This window comes from Stegodyphus dumicola, chromosome 7, assembly GCF_044657685.1.
Source record: "Stegodyphus dumicola isolate Sdum_Otavi_A_Nest chromosome 7, ASM4465768v1".
NCBI classification, from domain to species: Eukaryota; Metazoa; Arthropoda; class Arachnida; order Araneae; family Eresidae; genus Stegodyphus; species Stegodyphus dumicola.
Window position 1 is genome coordinate 13,955,708 of NC_140774.1, and position 14,066 is coordinate 13,969,773.

At 34.6% G+C, this 14,066-nt stretch overlaps 1 protein-coding gene across 1 annotated transcript in view; it reads left to right on the plus strand.

Moving 5' to 3' along the window:
* Positions 1-433: 433 nt before the first annotated feature.
* Positions 434-14,066, plus strand: part of LOC118192181 (ornithine decarboxylase 1-like) — a 77,475-nt gene continuing 63,842 nt past the window's right edge. Inside the window, exon 1 of the mRNA XM_085819897.1 lies at positions 434-490. The gene's annotated coding sequence lies outside the window, so the exon portion shown is untranslated. The remainder of the gene's footprint in view (positions 491-14,066) is intronic.

Sequence of the window (14,066 nt, forward strand, 5' to 3'; positions counted from 1 at the left end):
TTTTTTACATAAGATGTAAAATCCATTTCATATAATAACGTTTTCCAGAATAATAGGTGTGCTTATAGTAAGTTGATCGCTGCGTGTGGAACATATGCGTCCCAGTATTAATTACGGCTGGGATATATGTATCCCAGTCTTTGGCTTCAAAACCGTTTATCCAAAAAAAAAAAAAAAAAAAAAAAAAAAAAAATTGAAATGCTAAATTACCTCATTTCTGACATATTTTATTCATTTGGATAAAGAACGGGGTAATTTTTTTTAAATTTGTTGCCAAAGTGTTAAATATGATTTTCAATTTATTACTGCTTTAATAATGGAAACTTTTCAAAAATGTAATGAGATAGTACATTTTATTAGTACAAATATACTGTATATAAAAGAGCTAATCTTCTGAAAACTTTAGTAAATTATTTGCAATTATTCTTTGCAGAAACAACAGAAAATTTTATTGGCGTATTAAGCATTGGACACTCATTAAGATCCTGAGGTAAGACTTTTAAGATGTTTTAGCTTGTTTACCTAGACGCTTTAACTTCTTTACTTTAACTTCTTGTACGAAGTAAAAGAAAGTATTGTAATCGGGAAAAATTTTGTGTATCACACTGCAAAGAAAATATCCATTTTGATCGCTCTCGAATCCATTTGAACGATGTTCTTGCGTTAAATCTTTAGGTAGGGGCATAAAAAGTCTCATTTTTCCAAAATGGATTCAGAAGATAATCATTCAGAAGATTTTTCATGACGTCTGTACGTACGTACGTATGTATCACGCATAATTCAAAAACGAGTAGACTTAGAACGCTAGAATTTTGTATAAGATAATCATCTTGTATTTTCGTGACGTCAGTACGTACGCATGTATGTATATATCTATACGTATGTACGTATGTATGTATGTATGTACTTGTATACGTATGTATGTATATATCTCGCATAACTCAAAAATGATTATCGTCAGAACGTTGCAATTTTACATATAGGACTGCTATAACATGCATTTGTGCACCTTCCTTTTTGGTAATATTAAGCATATATATATATATATATATATATATATATATATATATATATATATGCTGGATGTATATATATATACATCCACTCTGTTACTCGCCTCCGTGAGCTCAGTTTTTTTAAAATTTTTATATGTTAGTAAATTGTGCATTTTTTGCTTTAAAAATGATTAAATTATGTTATTTTTATCTTCTGGTTTAGGTTTTTATGCGATTAGTTAATCTGCATGCAATAGTTGTAGAATTTAATGAGATAGTACATTACAAGTTAAAAATGGCGAAGGTTAATTTTTTTTAGCAAGGCAAATATATTTGTTTACATCTGAAACTTAGCAGAATACTGATTGAAGTCAGTTACTGCACCTTCAGTGTCTTTTTTGCCGAGTGGGGCCAAAAGGAAACTTTTAGTTTTGTGCACCGAAACATCTGCCTTCTTGCCCGCTGGCTAAATGTTTTATTTTTGCTTGGAAACCGTAATTTCAATTGTGAAAATTTGTTTAACTGTATTTGGTATTTTATGTTGTTCTACATCTTTCAATTTTTAAAGAAGATATTTGAGGTTTTATGTCGCGAAGTGAGAACTGAATTAATCGAAAGTGAAATGTATCTTTAATGAAATGCAGCAAAAATGCGCATAATTTAATATTCCGTAGAAGGAAGTCATGAGGTGTCCTTATCAGATTATTTGTCTCTAGTTATCTACTGTGTGTTTTTTCAATTTGAATATTGATTTAATTTGCATAACACAATGAATGACTTATTCGCTAGATTAAGCTACTTCAAAATTCAGAATAAGTTATCAATAGTATTTTTCTATTAATTATAATAGAATGTATCCTTCTTTCTTGGGATTCTTTTAATTGGCATCGGATAACAGGGATTTTGAGTTAACAGTGGATGTCATGAGATACTCCGGCTAATCGGGAATGTACTGAATCTAAAATACTTTGGATTAATTTTTAAGGCGGTAATCATGTGTGGCATTTAATTCTCCCTCTATATTCGTTAAAGTACGTGGGAAAATGTTTTGAGAAAACGTTTCTGTCCAGTGCTTCTTGCGTTATTTTTTAATGACCTAATAGCCATTAGCCTGGCACCACTATAAGAGCCGGAAGCATATTTCACAAGTGCACATCTGTGTAGCCACCGAGGAAGTGGCTTCTAGGAAGGACCCATGGGCATCCAGTAATATATCTGTCATCTCACATGACCTTTCGCGTTCTTTAAGATTTAAGCAAGATGGTTGAAAATATTTGCCACGCAGTTTTCTGTACACTATAATTAAAGCATTGTCGATTTCTTCTGAAAATTTTCATTGTGAAGTTAGAAAAAGCATAAGCAGTTGCATCAATTATATATGTAAATAGAAGTCAGCACTCTTTAATGCAATCTATATGAAAAAGATGCTCTATAATAATAGCCAATGCAGAATTTTATTCTTTAGTGAACTTTACTAATTTTCATTCATATACATTTAGTGTGTTAGTGGGTAATTTCACATTTAAGAACTGTTTGTTCACTCTTAAAGGTACTGTCTACACAAGAAATACTCATCAAACAGAATAAATTTATCTTATTCACAACGAATATATTCAGTTTATTCACCTACAACTTTTAATGTTAACAATGTATATAATCATATCATGCACAATATGTAATCTGAATCTTACACTTTAAAAATCAAAATGCAAACACTGAAATAAGAAAACACTAGATTTATTGTAACACTTCCAGTTCATCTCACCTCAATTCAAAAAATAGTCGATACACTTGAATTCTCTTGATCCACAGGTGTTAGTAAATGGAGAATATTCGAGGTTCATTGTAGCTTGAGTCATTTTCTCGGTGTAAAGAGCGATAATATGCCTTGAACATCAATTCAAATATTAATGCGCGTTAAAAATCGCTAAAGGGAAATGTCAGAGATTAATTAAACTCAGAAAACGAAAGCACTACGAGATTTTCTACTGTTAACGCCATACATTTATAAATACGAAACAAATGCAGATTAAAACGTAAACAACATACGCTCACATGCACAAAGATTTAGCGTCACAAGAAGCTCATTGGTCCATTTTCGAAACACCTCCCTCAGTGGCTACACTGATGTGCACTTGTGAAATATGCGAGCCGGAAGGGGTGGCCATTTCATTATGGAAGCATCTAATTGGTAGCCACCGTTGACTGCTATGAAGGGTTGGACAGTTACAACCATGCCTTCTCTGGGGCTCGAGCCTAGGCCCATCGCTAAGACCGTCAGGGTTACTAACCACTATACCGGCTGTGCGGATGCATCTTTAGCATTATTATTGCTATTTGCCGCTAATAGCATTATTTATTGCTATTTGTCGATGTCAGGACTTTTGATAATCTTAGAAGTACTAAACAAATTTGGCCGTCCTTTGCTTTGTTTATTCATGATACTTCGCTTAGTATGATTTTTCATTTAGACTGCATTTTTCTTTCTTTTCTCTTCTGAGTTATCATAAATTTTAGATCTTATTGAGGAATTTGTAATTGTGGCATAAAAGGTAATTACTCTTACTTAAGTGTCATTTATGCATTATTTCATTTTGCACTATTTGAGATTTCAAACTAAAATCGCCTCTTACGCAATATAAATTGCGTTCCGTTGAAAGCTTTTGCGATAAAATGCGTTCTGATTAAATCGTAGAATTAAACGCTTCATTAACACCGAGCTATTGTTTGTTGCCACTTTAAAACTGATCATTGCAAAGTAAGAAGTAATAATTTTTGTTTTTTATTGCAAAGGCACTTGATTATACATTATTGAGCCCCATGCGTCTTTGATGCACGAGATTGGAGCATGAAAAAATACAAAAATAGAATTACAAAAAGACAAAACAGTAGTTAACCTCATTACATTAACAATAACTGCATCGAAACTGGAAAATGGAATAATATCTGACTACATTAAGTATTAAAAAAACTAGTCTCTGCATGTCAACTGCATGAACTCTCTAGCCCCCCAGTATCAACGAAGAACATTTTAGCAAATGATCGCCATCCACCTCAAAATTCTAGTTGCACAAAGTACACAAAGAACTGTCATACAAATACAGTACAAAGTCCGTAATCCGGACTCGTCGGGACTTCGGCGATTCTGGATTACGGGTTTCTCCGGATTATAGATCATTAATTTAAATCTGGTAAGATGGCATGCAGAAATTATATAATTAAAAATATGAAACCGTAATTTATGAAATAAAGAGCAATTAGGATCTAAAGGGTATCAAAATTTAGAAAAAAAAAAAAAAAAAAAGCTTAATATTTATTTGTTTATTTTATTAAACATTTCTTTCAATGTAAGTTGTTTAAGTTTCTTCTTTTTTTTGTGCTAAAAATTTCTCTTTAATTCTATAAACAGACATAATTTATTGTTCAGTTACTGTTCAAGTCCTGTAATTGCTGTTTCGAGAATACCGAATAATTTGTCAATTGAAATTTTTTTCAGTTTCAATAACCTCTCTGTCACTTTCTTCACTATCGGAAGCGCGCATGGGTAAACGCTTTACTGGTTTTACGCGCATGCGCAGCTGACGCGCGCATTAAACGCGCATGCTTAAGTTTGTGGCTTTAAGGTCCGGATTATAGATCATTCCGGATAATGAACGTCCGGATTACGTACTTTTTACTGTATTTACCACTGCGGTAACGAAACGCCACAGCTGCGAGGGATCTGGGAGAGTCCAGACTAGTACAAATTCCTCTACTTTTTCGTAATTTCTTCTAGTAATTTATCATCAAACGTTTTCGTCAGGGCATTTTATACCATTCTTTTCATTGATGTAAATGGTACCCCACTGTTATTTGATTGCAAAATTTCAGTTCCTCCTTTTAGCTAGTTTATCAGCGCATTCATTACCGGATCCACTGTAAGACATTATACATCCCTTTTGAGGCTGAAAGATAAAAAATTCTTCTGCAAGATTCAATAATATTTGATCTCTCGACATTATGTGCGGAAATCGCTTAAATGGCTGAGACAGTATCAAAAAAAGTAAAAATATTTTAAAATTGGTTTGTTCTAATAATAATTTGTTCACTTGCAATTCTAATTGCTTCCAGTTCTCCATGGAAATTGGTCCCAAATGGACCAAGAGAAGATTAGAATCCAAAAAGCTATGATTACATACCAACTCCAACTTTGTCAAGCTTTTTCGATCCATCCGTATATATGTGAACCCAATAATTCTGTGGATAGCTGGAGTAAATTGTCTCCACAGCAGTTGCTTTTAGCTCACTATCGATTGACGATGACTTTGTTTTAGTATGCAATTGCATAAACATTCAATTCTGATAGATCCTAGGTAGATGGGGCTTGTTGATTTCAGTAGCTCTGGGTAAATATTTAGAAGGGAGTAGTCTGATTTCAGTTTTAAAACTTTCTGCAAAAATCCATTTTGAGTTCTCAGTAATCTGGGTCTACAGATATCATAATTTCTCCATGTTAACAGTACAGTAATAACCTAAAATGGGCTTAATTTCCTATTTCTAAGGATGTAATTTCGAGCAAGTGACACAAGTAAAATGGCGGCAATTTAGAAGAAATACACCCCAGTTAAATAAAGGAAAATTTGAATCTTAAAAATTAACTAGGGATTTAATTGAATTTTTTTTTTTTTGTTTTTTTTTTTTTTTTGTTTTTGTTTTTGTTGAAGAAACGCAAGTTCCATACAGTTTTCGATAGAAATGTATACGCGCAAATATTCATTATTGACCAGCATTAAATTAAATTTGTTTGTTAATATCTCTTATGATAATGTTCTTGTTTTTAATGTAAGTACTCATAATATAAATATTTTTAAAAAGGTTAGTCTGTTTATTTCTTTGCGTATTGAAATAACTTGATATCTATTTGTTCTAAGATATCTAACTGGTATATTTATTAAGCATTTACCTTATAAATAGGTACAAGTAGAAGTGTGTAGAACACCATTGGTCGTTCAAATAAAGTCTCACCCCTCTTAACTATGCACTTACACACCTATTTCGATGGAGAACATTTCAGAAGACGGATCCCACGGTCCTCTACCCGTGTTCCCCTTACTCTAAACCACTCGAAACGACTTTCGGTTCGTCAGTATTTTAAGCACCACCATGGTACACAGCCAATAACAAATTTTATCTCTTTCGAAATCAGTTCATGATGAAAGCATATGTCCTGGCTGAAAGTGCCAAATTTGGCATATATTAGTTTTCTGCAGAAAATTATTTGCCGCGCATTGCCGTATAATTGAAATTCTCCTTTTGCCAATTATTAAACAAACAATTAACCTTAGATATCAATAAATCGCAGCTTTTTTGGTATTTTTTGTATAGCTGGTACTTTGTGGTACTCGAAAAAGCAATCTTACATTATTGTAAGTGCTCTCCAGCTGCTGAAACGTCAAAGTACTAAACACTGATAGTTGGCGTCGCAAATGACACTGGTCAATGGGAATTTTCGCGGTTTTCCCCGTGTGTAGCATGTGAGCCTGTTGCCCTTAAAGTGGTTCCGCTTTTAATCCATTTCTTTTCTTAGTAGATATCGCCTATATATTTTGTTTTAATCATATAACGTAGATTAGCATGTCTTTGAAATTCTATTGCTTTCTCGAGCCTTCAACATATAACTCTCTTCTTAGGAGTTTTTCAATTAGAGTTTTTTTTTTTTTTTTGGTAGAGTATAAATATTACGCTAGAAGCAAAATTGTATCCGAATTATGTATTTCTAAACATAAGTAAGAATACTACAATGGTGGACAAAATTAACAGATAGAACACTTTTTCTAAATATCTCGAGAAATACTGGATAGAAATAAATGAAACTAGCCACGGATATAGTTTATTACATAACAGTAATGTGCACAAAACAGCAATGAAGGTCACATTCCTTAGCATGAGTTATGGCCTAAAGTCCAATATGGTCCAAGCTTGAGATTGAAAGATCGCAGTGAAAATGTGGCTAGTATGGTGTGTGCTCGCCTCTGGCAGACAGACAGCATACACAACGACGGATCCCACGGTAGTAGTATGCTGTTAAAAACAGAACTCAAGAGTGCCTATGGAAGTCAAGCCCACTCCTCCAACAGATCCGATTTTAACTCTGTAATGGTTCTGGATGGGCGTTGGCGTATTGCAATAGGCCTCCCAAGAGCATCCCAAGCACTTCAATAGGATTAAAGTCATGAAATTTGGCTGGCTAATCCATTAAGTGAATATCTTCGCTTTCCAGATAGTCATCAAAGAGATGGGCCGTATGTGGTAGTGCACTGTCGTCTATAGTGAACTTAGGGCCAACAACACCCCTGAAAAGTCCCATATAGGGTTCTAGGATCTTCTGCCTGCATCTTTGGGCATTCACGGAACCAGTGTCATGCACATGGAGGGGTGTGCGGGTATCTTGCATGATGCTTCCCCAGACCATCACTCCTCCGCCATGCTCTTTCCATGATGTTCTGGGATGGCATTCGGGTCCCAGGTTCCCTTCATATCAATAATTGCTTAAAATCAGTTTGTAGATTGAATCTAGACTCATTCATGATGAGAACATTAGCCCACTGAAGTCCACTGTTGCTATTGTATGCACCATTGTAAGCGCTCTCTTTCGTGGAAGAGAGAGAGTGGGATGCAAATAGTGGACTTTCTAGCGTAGAGTTTTCTCATGAAGCCTTCTGGCAGCTGTCTACCTTGAAACTGATGTTCCTGTGGCAATAGCAAGGTCACGAGAAAGTTGTGTAACTGTAGATGTCCTCTGGCGCTTAGCTGAAAGTACCAAATACTGGTCGTCACTGGTCATTGTGATTCTCGGGCGACCTTATTCTGGTCTTCTGGACAGAGTTACGATGTTTTCAAACTGATCCACAAATTAGAGCCGACACTTGGTGTTACATCCAGTCCTTTTAAAATCTGAGCTTGGGGCTGCCCTGCCTCAAGCCTATCCACAGTTCTCCATATCATGCCTTTGTCTAAGAGATGATGTGTAAACGTTTCGCCTAAAGCAAACAAAAAACAACAAGATTATTCAAGAAAGACAATAAAAATTATAACTGTGTTTCAAAGCTGAATGAGCTGAATAGCTGGACGTGGACTTTTATACATGCTGCTGGCGTAACGGCACCTATAGGGAATACTTAAACCCATTTCAGGGACACAATAACATTATACGACTACCAACTTGCCACGTTTTGTGCGGAATTTTAAGAGAAATATGGGGAAATGTTTTCCATCTCTTAATTTTCTCCACCAGTATATTTATAACAAGAGTTTTGTATGTAAGGCAATATCTTATATTTGAAGGCAGAAGCTAATATTAAGAGTATTTTTCTCATTTTAATTCGATTTTTATTTTCCTGTCAAGTTCATATTCTTCTCATGTGTTGATTCATAAAGATATTGTGGTTTCTGGATGCTAAATGGCAACAACAGTATTTAAATTAGTAATTCGGAAAGATCTGTTACCATGAAAGACTGAAATCTGGAGAAAGCCCACATTCTCTGGTAAAAATATGAAATAAGCTATAAAACAGATTCCAAGCTTGGGTTTCCAGATGCACATATTTGGGTGAAGGATTACGTTATTAAAAATAGGATAGTTCTAGGTGCCATTGTGTTTTCACAGTGCGAGAAACATACATACATTCACGCAGCTTCTTTATTTAATTTCTTTAAATATAATACCGTTCGATAATATTTGGTGCAAGAATTTAAAAAGCTATAATGTCTAGTTTTCTTAGGAAGCATACACTATAGACTTAAAAAGGCCTATTGAAGAATTATCTCGTAGCCTTGTGAAACAAAGCAAAACTCAGAGGAAGGGTGTGTAAGATCTTTTTATTTTAACACAAAATTAACATACCCAACTTAGGTTTACACAAGCCAAGCTCTTCTGGCTGAACAGAAATACGTAACGTTGAGAAAATTTAAATGGGTAGCTTAGGCTAACGGCTCACAGAATAATTTAACGGGTAGGAAAGGCTCTGGTTTGTAGAATAACCGACAAGACAAGCTAGATGGCTAGGAGCACTCAACGCTACAGAATCAAATCGCTAATAATCACGGCACAACGTGGCTTAGGATAGACAGACACGCTGTAACACTAAATTTCGAAACTCTTCTTTCTCTTCTTTAAATAGCTCTTCTTTCTACCTTAAGCTGAGTAAATGCTCGCTATCTTATTTATGTTCTGGCATGAAAAGACTATTAGTTAAGGAATAGATAAACCTCACAAAGTGATACGCCGGTTGTAGAGAACCGATGCAAATTACCGTTTCGAAACTAATAGCCTTTCTGGGGTTAACGTCCCTTTGAGCTAATAATAAACTTATTTAATCATGTGATTGAATTGCAATCTTCTTTATTGCAACAACGTAAACTGTTATGATACCTTGAATTGCACAAGAGTCCTTAGCTTTCATAACGCCATTCTGTCTGTCTTCTCGGTTTCTCGTTTCGACCTCCACCACAGTATATTTCGACATACACCGGTGATGATCTGATAATGTATAAGATTATAACCAAATATTCCGTCTTTCCCCGACGCATTTGGTATGTAGTGACATTCACCGGAGAATGTTGACATTCTCTAATTTCGGTCTTTCACGGTAGCTGAACTACCAATCTAGAAGCACAAAAGTAATGATTTGTCAGTATGATTCGTAAATATTCTTACTAAAAATTCCAATTAAAAAAATGAATTTCAATTTCACCCAATGTTGAGTCTATACCATCTCTACGGAGTTTCGATTCTATCCCAATGTCACTCACTTTGGCGATAGTACGCAGAGTTAATCGTATTCCAGTGTGTAGAGGAGAAACGTTATTGATCGTTACATCAATATATATAAAGAAGAAAGTCTGTGTGTTTGTCCCCTAATAACTCAGTCACTACCATAGTTATCGTCGCCAAACTTTCTACGACTGTTTTCTGGGTCCTGAAAAAGGTCGACGTCCACTTGTTTCAAAAAAAAAAAAAAAAAAAAAAAAAAAAAAAAAAAAAAAAAAAGTAGCTAAAATCAGAGATATTAAGAGATATTAACTAAAAACACGGAAAGACAATGATTTGCTCCCTCACTTTTCCGAATGGCAACAGTCTCACAAGCTGGAGATGAAAATCTGCTTTATTTCGAAAGTTGTTGCCACTGCTCGCTTTCAAATCCTAGAGTTTGTTAATAAAAATTTCTAAATTTTACGATGAAATAAAAATAGCATTGCCAAACATTAAATACATTATTCCCGATTCCAAAAATTCGTGGGAAGCCATTTCGATTATTACCATCTTCGTACTACTTTAATCAGCCGAAATATTAATTAAAAACTTTGAAAGTGCTAATTTTCGCACTCATATTTTCCAGTGGCAACAGTCTCGATCGTTGGAGATAAAAGTTGCTACTTCTCGCTTTCAAATCGTAAAGTTTGTTAATCAAAAATTTGTAAGTTTTATACAAAATCTATACATATTAAAAAGAATGTTTGTTTTTTGTTTCCGTTATTGATTTTGGATCACTTATGATAAATGTTTTGTCACATTTAATCGACTAAGACTGAATATAGGTGAAATATTGGATGGAACATGAGCTTTTTGATTAGAAAGACGAAAATCATTAAAAACTGCGCGCCATTGTTCTTGATATAGTGAGAGAGAATTAGCTTATTTTTCTATCGAAATGTTAAATGTGGGTTCCATGTAGCATCAGAGTGAAAAATGTGTAATTATGAATCGTATTTTTTTCACCGTTATTAGAGAAGGATTACAGCGGTATCATTCCCTCTGTTGTTAGATACATTACTTTCAATCTAACTTAACTGACATAGGGTACTTCCGCTAGTTATCAATAATTTTTACCTCCCGCAGACTTCTTTTTATATATATATAAGCGGCTAAAGTGTATGTCGCCGATAGTTTATTGTTGTCACTCGGAAAAAGAAGCGCGAAAATTAACGTTTCCGCAGTTTTCAATTAATATCTCGGCCGATTAAAGTCGTACGAAGATGAGAACAGTATCGAAGGATTCGGAGAATTTTTTGGAATCCGAGGATACGCGTCTCGAATTTCAACTCAGCGCTGTTCCGTAGATATTCGAGAAAAAAGGAATTTGGCACGTAGCCAAATCCCTCTAATAGGGAAAACCCAAGAAAGAAAGTGGAGAATGAAGGGGAAAATTAGTCTTTAATTAATATCTCGGCTAATTAAAGTCCCAAGAAGATGCGAATGGTGCCATGGACCTGCGGAATCCAAAGGTGTGCTTCGCTAAGACCGTGAGCCAGCCGTTTCGGAGGAGATGATGTTATTTCATTCCATATATATATGCGGCTTAAGTGTTTGTCGCCGATAGTTTATTGGTGGCTTTCGTAACTGTACTAGCCAATAAGGTGAAGTTGCCACGGCACAGGGTTGCCGTTTCAATTGAGACGTAGACAATTTCCTGTAAAACTTGCCTTTGCTATGACTATCGATAAGTCTCAGGGACAAACGCTTAAGCGTGTTGGCATATTTTTACCTGAGCCTGCATTTGGACACGGTCAACTTTATGTTACCTGTTCAAGAGTTTGTGAAAGAACGTACGTAAAATTAAAAATAATGGATGGTCCTCTTCAAGGCGAGCTTAAAAATTATGGAAACATATACACAAGAAATGTTGTGTACAAAGAGATCGTTGACATGTGAATTAACATTTTATTATTTAAATCACCTTTATTGATTGAGCTAGCGGTGGCTCTTAAGAAATGTACCGCCAGTGGTTTCCTTCATTGCACTCTACTTTAAGCAATTAAGCAAGTAGAAGGGGGAAACACCGTGGGGCAGTAAGCAAAGGGGCGTACTCGCCGCCTGCCCTGGGTAATTCAGTTTAAATTAACAGACACCTTTGCACAAATCGTTTTAGTTACAATTTATGATATATAGAACAGCGGTCATTTGTATGACCGCCGGGCTTTGTAGTATATACGAGTACATATGTAAGCGGAGTAATGTTTTCGATCAAAATATTCACTAGTTACTTTTCAGTGAATAAGCGCGAATTAGGGTCTTTCCTGCTTCCAAATTACCTAATGTCTCTACAGTATCGCCCGAACTAAAATGGTGGTGGATGATGATTCTCCACACCCAGGATTTGGCGATTGGGTCCGCTAAAACTTTAGTGACCCTTTAAAAAGGGAGGTATATAAGGTATTTCTCCCGCCTTCCTAGCATGCCTTCGTGGTGTGATGGTCTGCAAGCTGGGCTTATATTCCAGAGATCTGAGGTTCGATTCCCGGCGAAGGCGTTGCTCATTTTTCATCTCTCCTGCTCCTAAATATTCTAATGTTTCTACAATTTATTTGAAACTCTAAACAGGTTTTCGTGAAAGCGTACATTATGAGATACTACAAAACTTCTCAAATTCGGCATTCAGAGTAGGTATACGATGAATAACAAATTAAATTTATAAGTATTAAATTTCATTTTGGAATCCTGCCATATTCAAAGAAAAGTAGTTCATTACAAATACGAGCTCTCATTATAAAACAAATGTGTTAGTTTAATCCTGAATGTGTTCGTTTCACTTTTGTGTCGAACTATTTTTCGAGCAAAAAGACGCTACCACCAAATGCAAACGCTATGCATAATTTTTGAAGAAACAACATAGCAAATGTAAATAAAATAACCAGCATGGAAGTTGGTTTGGTTTACATGATTACAGAAAAGCCTCGAGGACTATCTGCCTAAGAGAAGGGATGTCTTCGTGGGGGACTTTCTAAGAGAATATTGTTTTGTATACACGTTACACAACTGTTTTAAAGAAAAAGCGTTGAAGCACTAGCAAATGAAGAAAAATGTAAATATTAAATAACATATTAAATAATTGTATTATATTAAATATAAATTAAATATATTAAATAATTGTAAAGTATAATTATAAGATTTTGTTAAAAAATGTAATTTTTATAACAAGAATTAAAAATGAAAAAATTATAATTACTGATACATTTAGTTGAATGAAAAAAACTTTAATAAATCTTTATATGCAACCCATACATGTGATATTTCTAACCTCATTTATAGTTTATAAATGGGACTTTATTATGCCTTTTTCAATAAAAAGCCCTTTGCTCACACGGCTTGCGATAAGATCCAACATAGACAGGGGGATCGGGAGGCTGCTGTTTATATATGGTGTCTTGTAAATCTGGACACTTAAAAATTACATAAAATCCACAAACTGGTCTATTAGAGTGGTTTTTTTTTCTTAGCGCGAAGAAGGAAGATTACTTTGCCGTAAGATACGCGTAAGTTTAAATGCCCCATTTTCGAAGATAGGCGGTGCTGCGGCACTAATATTGCGAAGATACGCAAATTTAAATGCTTTAAAAGAGAACATGCAATTGTATACTCACGACAGACTGCAATATTGTATACTCACTTAATTGTGCATTCAAGACAGACTGATTAATAGCCCTGTAATGTATTTCCAAAATGAAAACGAAAACATGATATATATTCTTTATTTTTCTCATTCTATTGTTATAGAAGTCTGTTGTTATATTGTATTAACAGTAGCATCCACCTGGGAAAATTTCAACTAACATTTATTCACAAAATAATAATAAGTGACAAAACTAATGAGCCCCTTATGTATATACAGATATCTATATTTAACATATGCATATTAGGGATGTATTAAGAATCTCATTTATCTCTATCTTCTTCATTATTAAATAAAAAATAATCTGTGTATACGTATGCGTATTTCTCACACTGTGCAAAAACTGCGGCATCTACAGCCACCAAATTGTGAAAATATACATAGAATAGACTTAGAAGCCACCCAAACATACGCATCCTTGAACTCCGAATTTTGAGTTTCGATTTTTTTTTTTTATTTATTTCTTATTTTGTACGAATTTAAAGAGTTTTTTTTATTAAAAACTCGGCTATCTGAAAGAAAGCAGTGGCAACATTGCTCAATAAAACATTTTTAACTCCAGCGAGATAGGCTGTTGCCATTTGACAAAATGCAAGATATTTATGTTTCAATTTTAATGCATCTGTTATTGATGAACAAACTA